The sequence below is a fragment of the Trachypithecus francoisi genome, unplaced genomic scaffold (genome assembly GCF_009764315.1).
Source record: "Trachypithecus francoisi isolate TF-2019V2 unplaced genomic scaffold, Tfra_2.0 Lachesis_group1, whole genome shotgun sequence".
Taxonomy (NCBI): domain Eukaryota; kingdom Metazoa; phylum Chordata; class Mammalia; order Primates; family Cercopithecidae; genus Trachypithecus; species Trachypithecus francoisi.
The window spans coordinates 50,861,499-50,881,528 of NW_022681454.1; the positions used below are offsets into that span (position 1 = coordinate 50,861,499).

Genomic DNA, 20,030 nt, shown 5'->3' on the forward strand with positions numbered 1-20,030 from the left:
AGTTTTTGCCCATGCCTATGTCCTGAATGGTATTGCCTAGATTTTCTTCTAGGATTTTTATGGTCCTAGGTCTTAGATTTAAGTCCTTGATCCTCTTGAGTTGATTTTTGTATAAGGTGTAAGGATGGGGTCCAGTTTTAGTTTTCCGCATATGGCCAGCCAGTTTTCCCAACACCATTTATTAAACCGGGAATCTTTTCCCCATTGTTTGTTTGTGTCAAGGTTTGTCAAAGATCAGATGGTTGTAGATGTGTGGTGTTATTTCTGAGGCCTCTGTTCTGTTCCATTGGTCTATATATCTGTTTTGGTACCAGTACCATGCTGTTTTGGTGACTGTAGCCTTGTAGTAAAGTTGAAAGTCAGGTAGCGTGATTCCTCCAGCTTTGTTCTTGCCCAGGGTTGTCTTGGCCCTGTGGGCTCTGTTTTGACTCCGTATGAAGCTTAAAGTAGTTTTTTTCCAATTCTGTTAAGAAAGTCAGTAGTAGCTTGATGGGGATGGCATTGAATCTATAAATTACTTAGGGCAGTATGGCCAGTTTCACGATATTGATTCTTCCTATCCATGAGCATGGAATGTTTTTCCATTTGTTTGTGTCCTCTCTTATTTCCTTGAACAGTGGTTTGTAGTTCTCCTTGAAGAGGTCCTTCACTTCCCTTGTAAATTGGATTCCTAGGTATTTTATTCTCTTAGTAGCAATTGTGAATGGGAGTTCACTCATGATTTGGCTCTCTGTTTGTCTATTATTGGTGTATAAGAATGCTTATGATTTTTGCACATTAATTTTGTATCCTGAGACTTTACTGAAGTTGCTTATCAGCTTAAGGAGATTTGGGGCCGAGACGATGGGGTTTTCTAAATATCCAATCTTGTCATCTGCAAATAGAGACAATTTGACTTCCTCTCTTCCTATTTGAATACCTTTATTTCTTTCTCTTGCCTGATTGCTTTGGCCAGAACTTCCAATACTATGTTGAATAGGAGTGGTGAGAGAGGGCATCCTTGTCTTGTGCCAGTTTTCAAAAGGAATGTTTCTAGTTTTGCCCTCTCAGTGATATTGGCTGTGGGTTTGTCATAAATAGCTCTTATTCTTTTGAGATACGTTCCATTGATACCCCGTTTATTCAGAGTTTTTAGCATGAAGGAGTGTTGAATTTTGTTGAAGGCCTTTTCTGCATCTATTGAGATATTCTGTGGTTTTTGTGATTGGTTCTGTTTATGTGATGAATTACATTTATTGATTTGCATATGTTGAACCAGCCTTGCATCCCAGGGATGAAGCCAACTTTATCATGGTGGATAAGCTTTTTGATGTGCTGCTGGATTCAGTTTGCCAGTATTTTATTGAGGATTTTCTCATCGATCTTCATCAGGCCTGAATTAGATTTTCTTATTGTGTCTCTGCCAGGCTTTGGTATCAGGATGATGTTGGCCTCATCAAATGAGTTAGGGAGGATTCCCTCTTTTTCTATTGTTTGGAGTAGTTTCAGAAGGAATGGTACCAGCTCCCCTTCGTACGTCTGGTAGAATTCAGCTGTGAATCCATCTGGTCATGGACTTTTTTTGGTTGGTAGGCTATTAACTACTGCCTCAATTTCAGAACTTGTTATTGGTTTCTTCAGGGATTTGACCTCTTCCTGATTTAGACTTGGGAGGGTGTATGTGTCCAGGAATTTATCCATTTATTCTAGATTTTTTAGTTTATTTGCATAGAGGTGTTTATAGTAGTCTCTGATGGTAGTTTGTATTTCTGTGGGATCAGTGGTGATATCCCCTTTATCCTTTTTTATTGTGTCTATTTGATTCTTCTCTCTTTTCTTCTTTATTAGTCTGGCTAGTGGTCTATCTATTTTGTTGAACTTTTCAAAAAACCAGCTCCTGGATTCATTGATTTTTTGAAGTGTTTCTCCTGTCTCTATCTCCTTCAGTTCTGCTCTGATCTTAGTTATTTCTTGTCTTCTGCTAGATTTTGAATTTGTTTGCTGTTGCTTCTCTAGTTCTTTTTTTTTTTTTGTCAGAATCAGACTTTATTTAACAATCTGAAAATGTGTTCTTCTGGCTTTAAGTCTTGCAAAATGGGTCAAAAGTCAAAGACAGATTAGTTCACTATCTTCTGAGTATGTGTGGTTATGTCTCTGTGTAGACAAGTGTCTGTGTCTATAGATACTTTTGCTTTTTATAGTGATTATAGCTCCACTTTAATGTATAAAGTCTTATTCTAATATTGCTAAAACTTGAATTAAATATTCCCTGAGTCTAATGTTCTCTTCTCCCTAGACTGCCTCCCTGCATCCCTCCCATAAGGCTGCTCCGCCACCTCCATTAACTCCATTAATGCCAGGTCTTTAGACAGCACCATCATTCTTACTGAGAATCCAGGGATGGATGCTGGCTCTTATATCCCTCTGACCTATACCCTCTGGTTGAAGAGCTTCTCTGGGGAGGTGTAGGGCTTGGGGACTCTTGGTAGTTTCTCTTCAGAGTTGTGCATTTTCACTTGTAGGTACCTCTTCTTGAGGTTCAGGTGCTGTGAGGTTGCTCTTGTCTGGTACTGTGGAGACTTTAAGCTTGGCCCTCCGAGGAGTCAGACAAACTTATTATCCTCTTCCTTGTCTTCCATCTTCTTTGCCTGTCCAGGCTCTGAAGCAATCTGAGATGTCATTAAGGTGAGGCAAGTACAAAGTTCTTCGAGGTTCTGATTGTGGATGTTTTCATTTTCTTTGGCCTCAAGAGTTCTTACTGGCTTCTCTGGTGGTTCTGGATTAGGGGAGACCTCTAGGGAGGTCCTAGGACTTGGAGTCCCAGTTCCCAAGGAGGCCCTAGGGCTGGTGGGTGAACCCCCTCCAGCTGGAGGGCTGGAGGGTATGTTCCCTGAGGAGAGCCTAGGGCTTGCAGTGGCTCTGGGTGGAGGAGGCCTACTAGGGGGTGCTGAGGTCCTCTGGAGAGAGGCTGTCTTCTTTGGTTGTTCAGATCCTTCACCTGCGGTGCGGGTTCAGAGGACTACTTCTGCGGCAGATGATGAAGGCTGCCCTGAAGGGCTTAGGGCTCCACCTGGTGATGGAGCAGGGGAGCTGGGGAGAACTTCCTCCTGGGACTTGGCACTCTCAATGATAGGAGAGGGCTGGGCATGGGCGGGGCCATTGCAGGCTGGTGGAGGTTCTTCTTCCTCAGAGGAGCTTGCTTCAGATCGTTCCTTCTCTATTTCCTCATCTTCTAAGTGCTCCTTGATCTCAGAATTGTCTTCCCCCTGGGCTGCATCAGGTGCCAGATCTTCAGTTGCTGAGACAGATTCACTCTCACTCTTTGAGGAAAGTGTAGAGGGACTAGTAGGTGAGGTAAGAGGACTGGAGACCGTAGATGTTCAAACTGGGGGAGAACTGACTAGGGAGCCCCTGCTGCTGCTTGATAGTCCTTTCGCTACAAAGACTTTACTGGAATGTTGCCTCTCCAGTTTGCTCATCACCTTGGAGAGATTGTGGTTCAGCTTGCTCATTTCCCTGTAGAAGACATCCCTCAAGTTGGAAATGTTTTGGAAGGTGATCACATAGCAGCCAATACGACTATTATAAAGAATAGACAGCTCCTCTAGTAGTTCTTGGTTCAGATCTTCAAACACAGTCTAAGCTTTGTTGAACTCTTCCTCTGCCTTGGCAGTCTTGGCCTCATCTTTCTTCTTGGCATTCTGCACTGCCTCCAGATGATGTCGGGCACTGTCATAGTCCACGAGTTTCCAAACCCACTTGGCAATTCTTTCCTCAATTTTGCCGAACTGGGTGATGTAGTTTTCTGTGGTTCTCACAGCCTGGTCAGCAAGTTTCTCCTTGTAGTCTTCCCAAAGGAGATCATTATTCTCTACAAAGGCCTTCAGCTCCTCATGACCATTCCACTTGCTGCTGTAGATCTCCTGCAGGGTTTCTGACACTCTTTTTTAGCTTTCGTGCATCACTTTGACTGCACTAAGGAAGTTCTTCAGGTCCTTGTATAATTGTGGCCTTCTGCCTGTTGTTGGTAGAAATTGTTAGCGCTTTGTTCAAATTGTTCATCTTTGGTTTCTACAGTTTTCCCCAATTTCTGCAGCACCTTCTCCTGGGCCCTGCTGAACTTCTTCTGCACCTGCTTGGTGAAGCGGCCGGCTGCTCTGCCTGCCTTGCCCTCTGCCGTCCTGCTGGCTCCCTAGGGGCCGCCACCCTACCCCATGCCCTGTGGTTTTCTCGCTTCCCTAGTTCTTTTAATTTTGATGTTAGAGTGTCAATTTTAGATCTTTCTTGCTTTCTCTTGTGGGTATTTAGTGCTATAAATACTCCCTCTACACACTGCTTTAAATGTGTCCCAGAGATTCTGGTACATTGTGCCTTCGTTCTCATTGGTTTCGAAGAACATCTTTATTTCTGCCTCATTTCTTTTTACCTAGTAGTCATTCAGGAGTAGATTGTTCAGTTTCCATGTAGTTGTGTGGTTTTGAGTGTTTCTTAATTCTGAGTTCTGGTTTGATTGCACTGTGGTCTGAGAGACTGTTTGTTGTGATTTCTGTTCTTTTGCATTTTCTGAGGAGTGTTTTTACTTCCAATTATGTGGTCAACTTTAGAATAAGTGCGATGTAATGCATATTCTGCTGATTTGGGGTGGAGAGTTCTGTAGATGTCTATTAGGTCCACTTGGTCCAGAGCTGAGTTCAAGTCCTGAATAACCTTGTTAATTTTCTCTTGATCTTTCTGATATTGACAGTGGGATGTTAACATCTCCCACTATTATTGTGTGGGAGTCTAAGTCTCTTTGTAGGTGTCTAAGAACTTGCTTTATGAATCTGCATGCTTCTGTATTGGGTGTATATATATTGAAGATAGTTAGCTATACTTGCTGCATTGATTCCTTTACCATTATGTAGTGGCCTTCTTTGTCTCTTTTGATCTTTGTTGGTTTAAAGTCTGTTTTATCAGAGATTAGGATTGCAACTCCTGCTTTCTTTTTGCTTTCCATTTGCTTGGTAACTATGCCTCCATCCCTTTATTTTGAGCCTGTATGTGTCTTTGCATGTGAGCTGGGTCTCCTGAATACAGCACACTGATGGGTCTTGACTGTTTATCCAATTTGCCAGTCTGTGTCTTTTAATTGAGGCATTTAGCCTGTTTACATTTAAGGTTAATATTGTTATGTGTGAATTTGATCCTGTCATTATGATGCTAGCTGGTTGTTTTGCCCATTAATTGATGCAGTGTCAATGTTCTTTACAATTTGATATGTTTTTGCAGTGGCTGGTATCGGTTGTTCCTTTCTGTGTTTAGTGCTTCATTTAGGAGCTCTTGTAAAGCAGGCCTGGTGGTGACAAAATCTCTCAGCATTTGCTTGTCTGTAAAGGATTTTATTTCTACTTCGCTTATGAAGCTTAGTTTGGCTGAATATGAAATTCTGGGTTGAAAATTCTTTTCTTTAAGAATGTTGAATATTGGCCCCTACTCTCTTCTGGCTTGTAGGGTTTCTCCAGAGAGATCTGCTGTTAGTCTGATGGGCTTCACTATGTGGATAACTCTACCTTTCTCTCTGGCTGCCCTTAACATTTTTTCCTTCATTTCAACCTTGGTGAATCTGATGATTATGTGTCTTGGGGTTGCTCTTCTTGAGGAGTATCTTTGTGGTGGTCTCTGTATTTCCTGAATTTGAATGTTGGTCTGTCTTGCTAGGTTGGGGAAGTTCTCCTGGATAATATCCTGAAGAGTGTTTTCCAGCTTGGTTCCATTCTCCTCGTCACTTTCAGGTACACCAATCAAATGTAGATTTGATCTTTTTCACATTGTCCCATATTTCTTGGAGGCTGTGTTCGTTCCTTTTTATTCTTTTTTCTCTAATCTTGTCTTCTCTCTTTATTTCATTAAGTTGATCTTCAGTCTCTGATATCCTTTCTTCCATTTGATTGATTCAGCTATTGAAACTTGTGTATGCTTCATGAAGTTCTTGTGTTGTGTTTTTTAGCTCCCTCAGGTCATTTGTGTTCTTCTCTACACTGATTATTCTAGTTAGCCATTCGTCTAACCTTTATTCAAGGTTCTTAGCATCCTTGCATTGGGTTAGAACATGCTCCTTTAGCTCAGAGGAGTTTGTCATTACCCACCTTCTGAAGCCTACTTCTGTCAAACTCATTCTCCGTCCAGTTTTGTTCCCTTGCTGGCGAGGAGATGTGATCCTTTGGAGGAGAAGAGGCATTCTGGTTTTTGGAATTTTCAGCCTTTTTGCACTGGTTTCTCCCCATCTTTGTGGATTTGTCTACCTTTGGTCTTTGATGTTGGTGACCTTTGGGTGGGGTCTTTGAGTGGACCTGCTGTTTCTATTTGTTAGTTTTCCTTCTGACAGCGCCCCCTGCTGCCCATCTGCTGGAGTTTGCTGGAGGTCCACTCCCAACCCTGTTTGCCTGGGTATCAACAGTGAAGGCTGCAGAGCAACAAAGATTACTGCATGATCTTTCCTCTGGAAGCTTTGTTCCAGAGGGGCACCTGCCAGATGCCAGCCAGAGCTCTCCTGTATGAGGTGTCTGTTGGCCCCTAATGGGAGATGTCTTGCAGTCAGGATAGACGGGGGTCAGGGACCCACTTGAGGAGGCAGCCTGATCCTTAGCAGAGCTTGAACGCTCTGCTGGGAGGTCTGCTGCTCTCTTCAGAGCCGTCAGACAGGGATGTTTAAGTCTGCTGAAGCTTTGCCCACAGCTGCCCTTTTCCCCAGGTGCTCTGTCCCAGGGAGATAGGGGTTTTATCTGTAAGTCCCTGACTGGGGCTGCTGCCCTTTTTTCAGAGATGCCCTGCCCAGAGAAGCGAAATCTGGCAGTCTGGCCACAGCAGCCTTGCTGAGCTGCTGTGGGCTCTGCCCAGTTCGAACTTCCCAGCAGCTTTGTTTACACTGTGAGCGTAAAACTGCCTACTCAAGCCTCAGCCATGGCGGGCACTCCTCCGCTCACTAAGCTGGAGCATCCCAGGTTGATCTCAGACTGCTGCTGTGCTGGCAGTGAGAATTTCAAGCCAGTGGATCTTAGTTTGCTGGGCTCTGTGGAGGTGGGGCCCGCCGAGCCACACCACTGAGCCAGGCTCCCTGGCTTCAGCACCCCTTTCCAGTGGAGTGAACGGTTCTGCCTCTCTGGCATTCCAGGTGACACTGGGGTATGAAATAAAAGAATTCCTGTAGCTAGTTTGGTGTCTGCCCAAATGGCCACCCAGTTTTATGCTTGAAACCCAGCGCCCTCGTAGGGTAGGCGCCGGAGGGAATCTCCTGGTTTGTGGGTTGTGAAAACTGTGGGACAAGCACAGTATCTGTGCTGGAGTTCCTCAGGCTCAGTCTCTCACGGCTTCCCTTAGGTGGGGGAGAAAATTCCCTGACCCCTTGCACTTCCTGGGTGAAGTGATGCCCCGCCCTGCTTCGGCTTGCCCTCTGTGGGCTGCACCCACTGTCCAACCAGTCCCAGTGAGGTGAACCAGGTACCTCAGTTGGAGATGCAGAAATCACCCGCCTTCTGTGTCGATCTCGCTGGGAGCTGCAGACCGGAGCTGTTCCTATTTGGCCATCTTGCCACAGAATCCTACAGCCAACTATTTTATAACACAAGAATATCCCTTCCCTACTCATTTTTTTTTTTTTTTTTTTTTTGAGAGCTGGGATCTCTGTCACCCAGGCTGGAGTGCAGTGGGGTTATCGTCACTCACTGCAGCCTTGAACTCCTGGCTCCATCCTTCCATCTCAGCCTCCCGAGTAGCTGAAATTATGGGCATGAACCACTGCACCTGGCTTCCACAGTAATTTGAAATGCCACTTTTACTATAGGTTAAAGTCCCATATATATACACATATGGGACTTTATATATTTTGTGTGTTGTTCAATATATATATATTGTTCATTGGACTTTAGGGTTGATTTCTGTGCTGATTTCTATGCTAATATCACAATGACTCAGTGATTGTAGCTTAAATGACTTTACATTTAACAATTTGGAGAGAATTAATATATTTACAATATTCAGTCATTGAGTCTTCCCATCTAGAAACATGAGTTGTCTATTTATTCTACTGACTTCCTATGAGCTTTTTCATAAAGGCTTGACAAATTTTTGTTACATTTATTCTGGGATATTTTGGCTGTTCTTGTTAATAGAATTTGTTCTCCATAATGTTTTCAAACTGGCTAATTTTGGCATGTAGAAAATCTATTAGCTATATTTAATTATTTGCATATAGTCCCTGCTCCGTTATATTTTAATTTTCTTAAGGCCAGGGGCTTCCCACAGAGCACAAAGAGCTTTGCTCAGCATGAACATGACATAGGATACTATTGCTGACTGTCATATTACACTTTTCTGCTATGCTTAGCAACCAGTGGAGGAAACCTCAGGTAACAGTATTTGTGGAACTGGATAATGATTCAAGGTAGCATAGTAAGAAGACACTGAAGGGACTTTGGCATCAGGCAGACCTGGATTTGAATCCTTGCTTTGCGTCTCTGAATTACAGTTTGTTCCTTAGACTCATCTCTGTGCCTAATTCATAAAGTGAGCTAAGGCATATAAAGCATAAAGCGTATAGTGACTGGCCCCTAGTAGGTGTCCATAATGGGGGTAGCTGTAACAGATGGCAGTTATGATCATGATGATTTCATATTGTCATGTAACCAAATCTATCCATTAAGATGCACGTTAATTTTTTTTTAAATTTCTTCCTTTTTTTTGGTGAAGGGGGGCCACAAATCTCACTCTATCGCCCAGGCTGAAGTGCAGTGGCAAGATCTTGGCTCACTGCAACTTCTTCTCTTGGGCTCAAGTGATCCTCTCACCTCAGTCTGTCTCCCAAGTAGCTGGGATTACAGGCATGCGCCGTCATACCAGGATAATTTTTTGTATTTTTAGTAGAGATGGGGTTTCACCATGTTGGCCAGGCTTGTCTCAAACTCCTGACCTCAAGTAATGCGCCTGCCTCGGCCTCCCAAAGTGCTGGGATTACGGGAGTGCACCACCATGCCCGGCTAATTTTTGTATTCTTTTTCTAGAGATATGATTTCATCATGTTGCCTAGGCTGGCCTCGAACTCCTGGACTCAAGCAGTCCTCCCGCCTCAGCATCCCAGAGTGCTGGGATTACAAGCATGAGCCATGGCGCCTGACCCACACATGGGTCTATATTTACAAAACTTTATAGAAGGTATATTAATCTAAATAATAAAAAATCTATAAAGAGAGTTATTTAAAGTGTTGGGTGTGTGTGTGGGGAAGGGTGCTTGTGAGATGGGCTGGTCAGAAACACTACAAACCTGTGATTACAGAGTGGATGTGTCAAATACTTCCTTTGGTCTTCAGAAATACCATATATCCCAAGTCCAAAATCAATCATTTGCTACCTGAACCTTCTGCACCAGCTACCAATTGCGAAACTCAATGTAATGGACTTCTGTTCTTTGCCAAACTCATGGTGAAAACATTCAGATAAAGCCATTAGTTCTCTCTGTCTCTGTTTCTTTCGATGAGGTCTCTGTCACCCAGGCTGGAGTGCAGTGGTGTGATCTCAGCTCACTGCAACCTCTGCCTCCCTGGTTCAAGCGATTCTCCTGCCTCAGCCTCCTGAGTAGCTGGGACTGCAGGCATGTGCCACCATGCCCGGCTGATTTTCGGGATATTATTATTATTATTATTATTTTGTAGAGACAGGGTTTCACCATGTTGCCCAGACTGGTCTCAAACTCCTCAGCTCAAGCTATCCTCCTGTCTCAGCCTCCAGTGCTGGGATTAAGGTGTGAGCCACTGCGCCGAGCCCAAGATGAATATTTAAGGAAGTACAGCCTGGACTATGTGAGGTGCCTCTTTATACATTTAGAGGACATGTTTGAGTCATCATTTAAGGCGTATGTTACAGGAATTTTCTAAAATTCTTCCTTTTGAAAAATGTGTTGTATGTCCATCTCCCCTCGCTAGCTTGTACATTTCCGGAGAGTGGGGACCATATATTACCAAATCTTTTTAATCCTCAGTACCACACAGTTGTGGAAACAAATTAAGTGGCTGCATTTCATAGTATGAAATACAATAATTTATTTAATCATTCCCCTCCTATCGCCACTTTTAAAAAATAATACAAAAGAGGTTGAATTCTCATTTTTTGCTAAGAAGTATAGCCGTATTTAAGACAGCACGTACAAGTGGCAAACACCACTGAAGGCCACCCGAATGTAGGCATTGTACTGTCCTGTAGTTGGTATTTAATGTAGTTGGCACGTGAGAGCCAGCAGAGGGAGCACAGAGCACAGCTTTGAGGGAGAAAGCGGCCTACAGTTGTGCTAGGGAAGAATTGAAAAGGCCACTCAGGGCTTTTACAGAGGAAGGAAATGAGAGCTGGGAAGAAGGTCATTTCTCATCTTCATTCTTGTCTGCCTTGCTCTCTTTTGTATTTCATTCAGGCTCAGACAGGCCTGTTCTTATCTTTTGTCCCCTGCACTGCAGCTTTCCACAGCACATCCCTGTCCTTCAGTTAATTACACAAGAAGACCCACAAGTGCCATCATGTTTTCCATGCTGGTTTCTCTTTGGGCCATCTCAGTTACATAGCTCAGATGCAGTGGGTGAGTATTGGTGAAATTCTCAGAAAAACACTGAGGAACCGAGGAGCCTTGATTACACATCTGTACTGAATAAAGCCATGTGGGGACCTGAAGGATAGGAGAGAGGACTGGGCTTAGCTCATCTCTGCACTAGGATTTAAAGAGGCAAACGAAGGCTGGCCAGGGGAGTGTTGTAGGGAGTAGGGTTTCTGGAGAGAGGAAGGAATACCACTTCCTGTTATACTGTCTCACATAAGCAGATCTATGGCAAGCGCAGAACCACATGTGACATATCCCTAGCCACAAAGAAGGCAATGTAGGCTGGAGTTTCTCAACTTTGCCTGTGCAATACTACAGTGTTAATAGATATTGCGTAAGAATAAGATTTGTAATCAAATATGCATGTGGATTAAAAAAATCAAACAGTGTTCTCTACTGTGAGAGTTCTTAGATCCTTCATTGGGCACATTAATATAGTTTGTGAATTTCTGATAGAAGGGGCTATGCTATGTGGGCTTTCCCAACTTATGTGGACTGAATTTATTTTATTTTAGAGACAAAGTCTTGCTGTCTTACCCACACTTGAACACCAGTGCTCAAGCAATTCTCCCACCTTAGTTTTTTGAGTAGTTTGGACTGTAGGTGCATCCCATCATGCCTGGCTTAATTTTTAATAGATGGTATCTTATGAGATGAGTATTCTCTGAATTACATTTTGGAAAGTGTTGAAACAGATTTGCCTGATGTTTAGGAAATTAGGTAATTAAACCATGAAATACAGCCATAACACTTTCAAAAGGGCACTGTTTTCTAAGGTCTCCTGTGGCTTTTAATTCCCCGGGAGGTGTGGAAGGGTAGGGTGGTGAAGGGAGGCATATCAGAATCCTGAGTGGGGCTTTTTGAAATCTCTCCCCCTCAGTTATTTCAATAACATTCTTACTCTCTCTTCCCTATATTTGAGGACCTTTTAAATAGTGAGCCACTGCTATTACTGGAAATGATTGCATCTCTCAGGTGTGTTGGAGGAGAGAAAGCAGGTACAAACCATTGTTCTGCAAGTTGAGTCAAAAATTCTCTACATGGCTGGGCATGGTGGCTCATGCCTATAATCCCAGCACTTTGGGAGGCTGAGGTGGGAGGATTGCTTGAGCCCAGGAGTTCAAGATCAGCCTGGGCAACATAATGAGATCCCATCTCAAAAAACAAAACAAAACAACAAACCCAAATTCTCTATATGTTGTTTAAGGTTTTCTATTGTATTCTCCAACTCCATTGTCTTCCTTACTTTAACCTTCTTCTCCTCCCCACATTAATCACTACCATAGCCAATTTAGTTTACTCCCTTACCTGAGATTATATTATGCCAGTTACAGACTGGAAGCTTCTAGTTATGCAATCTTTCCCATGTTCTCCTAATTCTTTTTCCATCTTTCGACATCTAGCTTAAGTCTTACTTCCTTCTGAGGTCTCTGGTAATCTACTAGCCTACATCACCTAATTTTTACATTATTGGTTTCTGTCATTAATTGCGTACAGCTGATTCTTTGTTATCAAATTTATTTGGTTTCAAAAGTTTATAAAGTTGATTGTTTGAAATGTAGAGCACATTCCTCTGCAGCAATATTGTAGCTAAATCAAGGCACATTCGCAATAAAAATAGTAGAAAGCAATCTCTAGCAATTAAACAAATCAGAACTCTAGTAATTAAACAAAACAGGGAATCAATAAGACTGAATTAGCTCATTCTCATTTATCTTGGGGTGCTGGTTTTTAAGGAAGAGTAGATTTAATTAAAAGAGGATGCAGGGGTATTGAAAATTCATGGATATTCTGAATGGGCCTTATGGGGCAATTTCACAGAAGACATGGGCTCTTTGTTATGTCTTCATTATTTCACAACCTCTAGCCCTCCATTTCCATGATGCTGATATCTAGCTACTAGTGCTTTTGTACTTAGCCACAATTTGGATTATTTTTGGTTTAAAAAAAATTGTGGGAGAATGTCAGCAAAAATAGCAGAGTAAAGGCCTCTCAAAATTTTCCCTTCCATAAGAGCAATGAAAAAACTGGTAAAATTATTCAGAATTAACATTTTCAGAACTCCAGAAATTAACCAACAGCTTGTAGCAAACCAGGGATCATTTATTTAAGAAAAATGGCTGCATCTCAGTAAGAACAGTAAAGTCTGTGGCGTTTTTAACTAACCCTAGTCCCACCTTCCACTTTCCAGCTATGCAATAGCCTTAAAAAGTAGCAATCCATATTTTTGGGGGCAGCTACCAGAGTGGATCTATAACTCTTTCAAAGCCTTGTTCTCCAAGAATTGTCCTCCACCTTGTCTGATGGTTCCCTAGAAGACTCCACCTATAAGGCTGACCCAGAACTCACTCAGTGTTAAGTCCCTTTCTGCCCTGGGGGGCATTGTAAGAAACAATTGTAGGCAAGTGTTTTAACTTTACCTACAAAGTTACCTGAGGTGATGGACAATAGTTGGGGCAAAACAGATTAATGAAAAGCTTAAAAGGACTAACTGGAGAATGAAATAGGCATAGGGGCTTTGCAAAGCTTTAATATATTCCTGGTAATCTGGAAGGTCAGTTACATGGAAGGGCTGTAAGCATGCTTAGAAAAGAGCTGAGAAGGCTCTAAGCTAAGCTCTTACCTCTGGTTTATCTTGAGATTCTGTACAAGCAGGAAGTGAAGGCTAAGGTGGAGTTACAAAATATTCTAGTTTTAAAGGTGTGCCCCAGTACCCACACAAAGTCACTCAGAAACTCTGGGAGATGTATTGGTTCCAGGTGTAAGGAAATCTCTGTTTAATCATTAATTTGTCAAAAGTTAACCAAGTAGAGACAGGAACATGGCAATGATTACAGACTTTACATAATTAGTTCAGAATAGTCACTAAAACAAACAACAACAAATCCTGCAGATGATGAGGGAAGGATCTGATTGTAAGAGTTGTAACATTATATTATTATATTTTTTTATTTTTAATTTAATTTTTTTTTTTTTTTTGAGATGGAGTCTCTGTTGCCCAGGCTGGAGTGCAATGATGTGATCTTGGCTCACTGCAACCTCCATCTCCTGGGTTCAAGCGATTCTCCTGCCTCATCCTCCTGAGTAGCTGGGATTACAGGCACTCGCCATTATGCCCAGCTAATTTTTGTATTTTTGTAGAGATGGGGTTTCACCATGTTGGCCAGGTGGGTCTTGAACTCCTGACCTCAGGTGATCTGCCCTGCTTGGCCTCCCAAAGTGCTGGGATTACAGGCATGAGCCACTGTGCCTGGCCAACAGTATATTATTTTAAATGTCCAGTTTTCAACAAAAAATGAGTGTGATGAGTGTGCTTTACTAAGTTTTGAACTTATTTGGGGTCCATTACTCTTTCTTATTTCCTGTTTTTCCCTTTTGGTATGGGAATGTCTGTCCTATGCCTGTCCTATCATTGTATTTTGGAAGTTCATAACTTTTTTAGTTTTATAGGTTCATAGCTGGAGAGGAATTTTGCATCAGGAAGACTTGTCACTTGTCTCACCCATATCTGCTTTAAATTTTTTTTTTTTTTTTTTGAGACAGTCTCACTCTGTCACCCAGGCTGGAGTACAGTTGCATGATCACAGCTTACTGCAGCCTCGACTGCCTGGGCTCAATCGATCTCCTGTCTCAGCCTCCTGAATAGCTGGGAGTACAGGCGTGTGCCACCACACATGGCTAATTTTTGTAGTTTTTGTAGAGATGGGGTTTTGCCATGTTGCCCAGGCTGGTCTCAAACTCCCGTGCTCAAGGAATCCTCCTGCCTCAATCTCCCAAAGTGCTGAGATTACAGGCATAAGCCACTGCACCTGGCCTGATTTAAATATTTAAGTGAGACGTTGGACCTTAGACTTTAGAGTTGATGCTGAAATGAGTTATGATTTTTGGTGCTGTTGAAATAGAATGAATGTATTTGGCATGTGAGAAGGACATGAATTTGGGGGGGGCCTGGAGTAAAATGCTATGGATTGAATATCTGTATCCCCACAAAATTTCATATGTTGAAACCCTATTCCCCAATATTATGGTATTTGGAGATAGGCCTTTGGGAGGTGAGCAGGTCATGAGGTTGGTGCCCTCATGCTGAGATTAAAATGCTCTTTTTTTTTTTTTTTTTTTGAGATGGAGTCTCGCTCTGTGGCCCAGGCTGGAGTACAGTGCATATTCTCGGCTCACTGCAAACTCCGCCTCCTGGATTCACACCATTCTCCTGCCTCAGCCTCCCGAGTACCTGGGACTACAGGCACCCGCCACCATGCCTGGCTAATTTTTTGTATTTTTTAGTAGAGACGGGGTTTTTCGATCTCCTGACCTCGTGATCCACCTGCCTTGGCCTCCCAAAGTGCTAGGATTACAGGCGTGAGCCACCACACCTGACCAAAATGCTCTTATAAGAAGAGACATAAGGGAATTTACTTCTTCCCCCTCTACTGTGTTAGGATACAATGAGTAGACGGTGGTCTACAAACCAGGAAGAGCCCCTTTCCAGACACTGGATCTGCTGGTGCTTTAATCTTGGACTTCCCAGCTCCCAGAACTGTAAGAAATACATGTTTGTTGTTTAAGCCACCTAGGCTATGGTATTTTTGTTATAGCAGCTGGAACTAAAAAAGAATCCTTTAGGTTGAATTGAAAGAACCCTATACAGTAACTCAAATCTATATGAAGAAATAACACCACTAAAGTAATCAAGTAGGTAAATATTAAAGACATATAAATGTATTTGTTGTTTATTATTGATCTTTTTTTCTTATATCTGACTTAGAAGACAATTGCATGGGACAATAACTATAAATCTGTATTGATGAGGACATAATAGTAATAGCATAGAGGAGTTGAACTATTTAGAGCATTTAAAAGATAAATCATTGGGCCGGGTGCGGTGGCTTATGCCTGTAATTCCAGCACTTTGGTAGGCCAAGGTGGGTGGGTCATTTGAGGTCAGGAGTCTGAGACCTGCCTGGCCAACGTGGTGAAACCCGCCTCTACTAAAAATACAAAAAGTAGCCGAGTGTGGTGGTGGGCACCTGTAGTCCCAGCTACTTGGGAGGCTGAGGCAGGAGAATCACTTGAGCCCAGGAGGCAGAGGTTGTAGTGAGCCGAGACTGCACCACTGCACTCCAGCCTGGGTGACAGAGTGAGAGTCCATCTCAAAAAAAAATTATATATATATGTATACCATTGAAATTAAGTTGGTATTAATCAGAACTAGATCGTTATAAACTAAGATGTTAATAGCAACTCCCAGGGCAGCCAGTAAGAAAATAACTCAAAAATATATAATAAAAGAATTGACAAGGAATTAAAATGGTACATGAGAAAATATTTAACGCAAAAGAAGGCGATATTAGGGGACTTGAGGAACAAAAAAGGCAGGTAGAAAACAGCAAAATGGCTGACATATATCCCACCTTATCAGTAATTAAATTAAATATAAATGGGTTATGCTCTCTGTTTAAAAGCAGAGACTGGCAGAATGAATAAAAAAATGATCCAACTGTATGCCATCTACAAAAGACTCACTTTAGATTCCAAGACACAAGTAAATTGAAAGGACGGAAAAAGATGTGTCATGCAAATAGTAACCAAAGAGATGGAGTAGCTATACCAATACGAGACAAATAGAGTTTAAGACAAAAAAAGTCACTAGAGACAAGACTTTTTTTGTGCTTAAAAGGTCAATCCATGAGGAAGACAAATTTATAAACATATATGCACCTAACAACAGAATCCCCCATTATGAGAATTGAAAACTCAGAGTTGAATTAAAAAAATAGAAAATTAAAAAACAATAGTTGGGACTCCACTTTCAGAAGGGGAGAGAACAACTAGGCAAAAAGTAAACAAAGAAATAGAAGACTTAACACTATAAAGCAATGATGCCTAATAAATAGCCATAGGACATTCCAACAGCAGAATGCACAATATTTTCATGTACCCATAGAATATCCTACCAGGTAGACCATATATTAGGCCACAAAAGAAGCCTCAGTGAATTTAAAGGGATTGAAATTATTACAAAATGTGTTATCCAACCACAATTCAATGACATTTGAAATCAGTAGCAGAAGGAATTTCAGGAAATTCAACATATGTGAAAATTAAAAAACATACTCCTAAATAACTGAGAAGTCAAAGGAGAAATCACAGGAGAAATTCAGTCACACTTAGAAATGAATAAAAATGAAAACACAACATGCCAAAATATAGAATGCAGCTAAAATAGTACTTAGAGGGAATTTATAGAAATATAAATTTGAAATTCAAATTCTGCCAATTAAACAATCAATAACTCTTTAGATTTAGTAGAAAATCCTAAAGAATCCACTAAAAATCTGTTAGAACTAGCAAACTATTTCAGCAAGATTGCGGGATACAAGATCAACATACAAAGGTCAATATACAAAGATTATAGTTTTAGACACTTGCAATGAGCAATCCAAAAATAAAATTAAAAAACAGGCCGGGCGCGGTGGCTCAAGCCTGTAATCCCAGCACTTTGGGAGGCCGAGACGGGCGGATCACGAGGTCAGGAGATCGAGACCATCCTGGCTAACACGGTGAAACCCCATCTCTACTAAAAATACAAAAAAACTAGCCGGGCGAGGTGGCGGGCGCCTGTAGTCCCAGCTACTCCGGAGGCTGAGGCAGGAGAATGGCGTAAACCCGGGAGGCGGAGCTTGCAGTGAGCTGAGATCCGGCCACTGCACTCCAGCCTGGGCGACAGAGCAAGACTCCGTCTCAAAAAAAAAAAAAAAAAAATTAAAAAACAATTCCATTTATGATGTTATCAAAAATAATTAAAAGAATAGGAATACATTTAACAAAAGAAGTACAAACCTTATAGTCTGAAAACTAGAAAATATATTTGAAAGGAATTAAAGAAGATCTAAATAGAAGAAATCTTATGTATATGGATTGGAAGACTGAACATTGTTAAGATGACAGTACGCCCCCAGTTAATCTACAGATATGATACAATTCCTATTAGAATCCCAGTTGACTTCTTTATAGAAACTGTCAAGCTGATTCTAAAATATGTCAAGAGATATTAATAGCCAAAACAATCATGAAAAGGAAGAACAAAGTACAATAGCTCACACTTCCCAATTTCAAAACCTACTACAAAGCAATGGATATCAAGACAGCATAGTACTGGCATAAGAATAGACATGTAGATCAATGGAGTAGAACTGAGAGTACAGACATCGGTCCTACATTTATGGTCCACTGATTTTTGACAAGAGTGCCATGACTATCCATTGGGGAAAGAATAGTCCCTCCAACAAATGTTGCTGGGACCCCTGGATAGTTACAAACAAAAGAATGAAGTTTACACTGTATAAAAAACTAACTTAAAATAGATGAAAGACCTAAATGTAATAGTTACGACTATAAGACTCTTAGAAGAAAACACAGCTGGTAGGTAAATCTTCATGACCTTGGATTTGGCAAAGCATTCTTAGACACGATACCAAAAGCATAAGTAACAAAAGGAAAGATAGGTAAATTGGACTTAATCAAAATTAAAAACTTTTGTTCCTCAAAGGACACCAACTAGGAAGTGAAAGGCAACCCAAAGAATGGGGGAAATATTTGCAAATCGTATATCTGATAAGGGACATGTACCTAGAATATATAAAGAACTCTTACAACTCAGTAATAAAAGACAAGTAACTCAATTAAGAAATGGGACCTAAATAGGCATCTCTCCAAAGAAGATCTACAAAGGTCCAATAAACACATGAAAAGATGCTCAGCATTATTAGTTATCAGAGAAATGCAAACCAAAATCTTTTTGAGATATCACTTTAAACCCAGTAGGATGGCTTGAATCAAAAAGCCAGATAATAACAAGTATCATTGAGGTTGTGGAGAAATCAGAACCTTTATATTGGGAATGTAAAATGCTACTGGGAATGTAAAATGGTGCAGCTGCTGGCAGTTCCTCAGATGATTAAACATAGAGTTACCATGTGACCCAGGAGTTCCACCCAAGAGAATTGAAAACACATATCCACATAAAAACTTGTACATAAAATTTTACATTATTTTTAGTTGACACGTAATAATTGTACACATTTATGGGGTACAGTGTGAGATTTCAATACATGTATACAATATATGTGCAATGATCAAATCAGGGTAATTAGCATGTCTATCACCTCAAACATTTATTATTTCTTTGTGTTGGAAACGTTCGAAATCCTCTCTTCTAGCTATTTGAAAATAAACAATAAAGTATTGTGAACTATAGTCACCCTACAGTGCTATAGGACACTAAAACTTATTCCTCCTATGTTGCCGTCCTTTTGTATCCATTAACCAATCTCTCCTTATTCCCCTCTCTTCCCACATTTTTAGCCTGAGTAATCACTATTGTACTCCTTATTTCTATATGAACTTTTAAAAGATTCCATCCAAGCCCACTGGAAATGAGGAAAAACAAAAAAATAAAAATAAAAAATTAAGATTCCATATGAGTGACAATATGTGTGACTTATCTTTTTTTTTTTTTTTTTTTTTTTTGAGACGGAGTCTTGCTCTGTCGCCCAGACTGGAGTGCAGTGACCGGATCTCAGCTCACTGCAAGCTCCGCCTCCCGGGTTTACGCCATTCTCCTGCCTCAGCCTCCCAAGTAGCTGGGACTACAGGCGCCCGCCACCTCGCCCGGCTAGTTTTTTTATATTTTTAGTAGAGACGGGGTTTCACCGTGTTAGCCAGGATGGTCTCGAACTCCTGACCTCGTGATCCGCCCGTCTCGGCCTCCCAAAGTGCTGGGATTACAGGCTTGAGCCACCGCGCCCGGCCATATGACTTATCTTTTTTGCCTGGTTTATTTCACTTACTAACATAATCATGGCTATACTAATTTACGTTCCCACCAACAGTGTATAAGAACTCTCTTTTCTCCACATCCTTTCTGGCATTTGCTATTTTTTGTCTTTTTGATAATTGCCATTCTAACTAGGGTGAGATGATATTTCATTGAGGTTTTGATTTGCATCTCCCTGATAAGTGATGTTGAGCATTTTTTCATATACTTCTTGACCATTTGTATGTCTTTTTTGAGAAATGTTCAGATCCTTTAAAAAATCAGATTATTATTATTATTTTGTTGAGTTGTTTGAATTCCTTGTGTATTCTGCATATTAATCCTTTGTTGGATGAATAGTTTGCAAATAATTTCTCCCATTCTGCAGGTGGTCTATTCATTCTGTTGATGGTTTCTTTTGCTGTGCAGAAGCTTTTTAGTTTGACAGAATTTCATTTATCTATTTTTGCTTTTGTTGTCTGTACTTTTGAGGTCTTATCCATAAAATCTTTGCCCAGATGAAGGTCCTGAAGCATTTTCCCTGTTATCTTCTGGTAGTTTCTTAGTTTTGATCTTACATTAAAGTCTTTAATCTATTTTGAGTTGCTTTTTGTATATGGT

At 41.2% G+C, this 20,030-nt stretch overlaps 1 pseudogene; it reads right to left on the bottom strand.

Annotated features, from left to right (window-relative positions):
* Positions 1-2,407: 2,407 nt before the first annotated feature.
* LOC117084895 lies at positions 2,408-10,636 on the bottom strand (annotated as a pseudogene).
* Between the last annotated feature and the right edge of the window lie 9,394 nt (positions 10,637-20,030).